Raw genomic sequence first — 4,321 nt, forward strand, 5'->3', positions numbered from 1 at the left:
GATTAAATTCTATTCTCGTAAAGGCCCTGAAGCAGGCGCCGGGGACTGAAGTGTGTGCATACTACGTTTGCGAGAACATTCGCATGATGGCGTCCGAAAGGAGCAGATCTGATAGACAGGACTGGGTACGTTTGCCAGAACACTATTCACAAATCTTACATGATTGCCGATATCTAGTCACACAACTAGTACACATGCATATTGATCTCCTTCTTAACAGTTCAAAGATGTGCGGGACCAGCTCCTATCAACAGAGCGCATATGAGCACTCCAAGAGAAAATAGCGGGATTTTTGCTCGACCAGGTCATAGATCCCGAAGGGGAATACTATTACCCGCTACCGCCCCCATGCATCACTTGTCATCGTGCTCCGAAGGCACCAAGGCAACATGTAGGAGAAATTGTATATATATACATGTGTATGTGTGAATAATTAATGATGGTTGTGAGACATTAGATTATATATATATAAGCACTTCAAGAGAAAATCTATTTATATATGATCGGTTCTACGAGAAAATCTATTTATATATATGCATAACGTGTACAATATGTAGTATCTAAAATACCAGCAAACAAAAAAGAATTAAATGGAAAACACAAAATTAATGGAAAAATAAAAATTAAAACCAAAACCCCCCCAAACATTTAGTACCGGTTGGTGCTACCAACCGGTACTAATGGTCTACCAGCACCCGGGCCTGGCTCGTGTCACGTGGTGGCACTTTAGCGCCGGTTCGTGCCGAACCGGTAGTAAACGGGGGGGGGGGGGGGGGGCTTTAGTCTCCACTCTTTAGTGCCGGTTGCAGAACCGGCACTAAAGGCCATTACGAACCGGCGCTAAAGCCCGGTTCTGCACTAGTGAGAATGGGCTTCAGGGACATTCATTGTTTTAACTTTGCTCTGTTGGCAAAACAAGCATGGCGGTTGTTGGATGATCCAGACTCTTTATGTGCAACAATTTTACGAGCAAAATACTATCCAGATGGAGATCTTCTAAATGCGCCACTAAAAAGAAATCATCATATACATGGCAAAGTATTATGGAGGGTGTCAAAACGCTGAAACTTGGACATATATGGCGTATTGGAGATGGTCAGAAAGTGAATATATGGGTTGATGAATGGATACCCCAATCAGCTACCAGGCGTCCGGTTACTGTGCGGGGAACTCAACTACTGTCAAAGGTTTCTGAATTAATTGACCCGATTACAGGACACTGGGATGCTGACCTTGTAAAGCAAACTTTCTGGCCAGTGGATGTACACCGTATTCTGAATATTCCTTTGCCTTCCTTTGGTATGGCTGATTTTGTTGCCTGGCACCCATCCAAACAAGGCAGATTCTCAGTGAAGTCTGCCTACATGAAAGTATGGAAAAATAAGTATGTAACCAAATTTCCTATTGGAAATATGTCAAGTTCTGCTGCCTCAAACCCAATATGGGAGTTCATCTGCAAACTGCCCTGTCCATCAAAAGTTAGGATTTTTCTCTGGCGAACCTTGCACGGTACGCTCCCCTGCCGAGTTACCCTAGCGGACAGACATATGAAAATCACTACGAAATGTCCTGCTTGTGACGGTCCGGAGAGTGTGAAGCACATGTTATTTCAATGTGGCAAGGCAAAGCAAGTTTGGAAGAGGCTGGGATTAGAGACTGTTATGATCATGGATGCGCGATTGATCCGGCTGGAGAAGCAGTACTCGAATACCTTCTGTCACTCCCTGCAAATGAGGCTGCAGTCTTAGGTCATGGGAATGGTGTTGTGATCATAGCTGTTGCATGTTGGTATCTGTGTTGGCCTGGTGGGAGAGGAGAAAATTGGTCCACGGAGAAACAGTACAACAACCGGCACAAATTGTCTTATCAATTTTGTCTCTAGCTGAAAATTTTACTGCTGCTGCAGCTAGTTCGGCTAAAGTAAAAAGGAATCCATGGTCCAGACCACCTTCAGGATATATCAAGCTGAATGTGGACGCTTCGTATGATGTTGATTCGCTTCAGGGAACAGTAGGAGCTGTCCTGCGTGATAGTTCTGGGAAGTTTTTGGCAGCAGGTAATAACAGAGCTGGCGATTGCATGGACGTTTTCATGGCAGAGGCCCTAGCTCTTCGCTTTGGGATGCACTTGGCAAGCTCTGTCGGATGCACAAGAGTGATCGTCAACTCTGATAGCATGGATGTTATAACAGCAAAAGATGGTGGTATTACTTCAGGTTCGTCAGCTGCTATTTTGGACGACTGTTTTCACATGGCGAGGGATTTTACTCATGTTCGGTTTGAACATTGTCATAGAGAAGCAAACTCTGTTGCAGATGAACTAGCTAGGCTTTGTAAATTCTCTCTCCCCAACTCTTGGTTTGATGATGCTCCTATTGCCATCATGCCCCTCCTTGTAAAAGACGATGTGTTGATCGCGAACTAATAAAGGGGTGATGATATGTTCAAAAAAACTATTGGACAAAATTGTATCTTGAGGTTCTTGTAGATCTAAAATGCACATCTCCATCTCCTGCATCGGATACCATGAGTGTTAATTAAATGATGGAGATCCGTTCTTTTGGTTTTCATGCAAATCCTTCCCCCCGGCTATGTACTCATTAATTTATGAAGATCAGAGTTTGTTGCATGATTGCAATGTATCCCCTGCAGATACCCCCCGCATTAATTCACCGCCCAAACGATATCCGTACGTCAATATATAATGGTGTTGCAATCGGCAGCCATGGCAACCAGAAACATAACATGGAGATAACCTCCTCCACCGTGCTGCTGCTTGTTGCCGGCGTGCTAGTTCATGTCCTGCCTACGATGTGCACGGCGGTCCGTGGCTTCAGCCTCCCGCTGGTCGCCAACCACGGCGGGGGCAGGTACCGTGTGGACGCCGACGGCTTCATGGTCGTGAACACCACGAGCTTCCACCACCGTCCTTCCCTGACGGCCCCCCTGAGGTACACGTATGGCGTGGCCGTGAATATTGGCACGGGCCGCGGCAAGAGTACCCATTTCCTCGTGCTGGACACGGCCAACAGCCTGCCGTGGATGCGGTGCGCCCACTGCTTGCCGGTGCAACGACAACGTGGCCCGGTGTTCGACCCTAGCCACTCAAGCAGCTACCACCCCCTCCATCCGACGAGCCCCCTGTGCCGGCCGCCCAACCGCGTCCACCCCGCTGGCGACAAGTGCTCTTTCCACCTCCCACAGGAGGCACACGGCTTCGTCGGCGTCGACACCATCATCCTGGGTAATCCGACTTTGCCTATCCATGGCATCGCCTTCGGGTGCGCGCAGGCCACCGAGGGGTTCGACACCAAAGGCACTTTCGCAGGTACACTGGGCATGGGCAGGCTGCCTACCTCCCTCATCATGCAGATCAAGGACCGTGTCGCCTGGCGCTTCTCCTACTGTTTGATCGGCCCAGGTCACAGCCAGGACCGACACGGCTTCATCCGCTTCGGCGCCGACATCCCGGAGCCCTCGCCTCTAGTCCACCATCGCATCAAGATCCTTCCCACGCCGCCACACCTCCCGCACGGCGTCGCCGACTCGGCCTACTACGTGAAGCTTCTGGGTGTGAGCCTCAACGGGTCCCCGATCCAGGGTATCCACCAAACTATGTTCGAGCGGCGGCACGACGGGTCAGGCGGGTGCTTCGTGGATGCCGGCACAGAGATCACCCATCTGGTGCCGGCGGCGTACACGCTCGTGCGGCCCGTGTGGTGCAGCAGTGGGGGTACAAGCGTGTGCGCGACCGCGACTTCCACCTGTGTTTCCGGGAGCAGCCCGGGATCTGGTCGCGCATCCCGAGGTTGACGCTTGACTTTGAGGGCCCGCCTACTCGGCACGGGGAGCCCACGCGCGCGCACCTGGAGATCGGCTCCCGGCACCTCTTCTTAAAGGTTGAAAACGAGCAGGTGTTGTGCTTTGGTGTGTACCCCACGACCTCGCGCCACCCGACGGTCATCGGCGCCATGCAGCAGGTGGATACGCGATTCATTTTCGACCTTAGGGCCAACACCATCACCATCCACCCAGAGAGCTGTGAAGCCGACACCCAGCCCACGCCGTCCGAGTGGTGACGAGGCTTGTACCATTCATTAGCTACTCGTTGATCATTAGTCACTCATGTTAAACACCGTTGTGCACCATCCTTAATGGAGTGGCATGTCAAAATAATATAATAAACCATGGAGATTCATGCACAGTCTCCTCCTGTTTTTAGTTTAGTAGGAGATTCAACCTAGGCTTGTTCATATCTTCAAAAAAAGGAACCACATCATTAGTTAGTTAGGATCGGAAAATAACGCTGCGGTGTTAAGAAC

General features: G+C 50.0%; 1 pseudogene; it reads left to right on the forward strand.

The window, feature by feature from the left end:
- Positions 1 to 2,744: 2,744 nt before the first annotated feature.
- Positions 2,745 to 4,078, forward strand: LOC123142090 (aspartic proteinase nepenthesin-2-like; annotated as a pseudogene).
- The last annotated feature ends 243 nt before the right edge of the window (positions 4,079 to 4,321 follow it).

This window comes from Triticum aestivum, chromosome 6D (genome assembly GCF_018294505.1).
Source record: "Triticum aestivum cultivar Chinese Spring chromosome 6D, IWGSC CS RefSeq v2.1, whole genome shotgun sequence".
NCBI lineage: Eukaryota > Viridiplantae > Streptophyta > Magnoliopsida > Poales > Poaceae > Triticum > Triticum aestivum.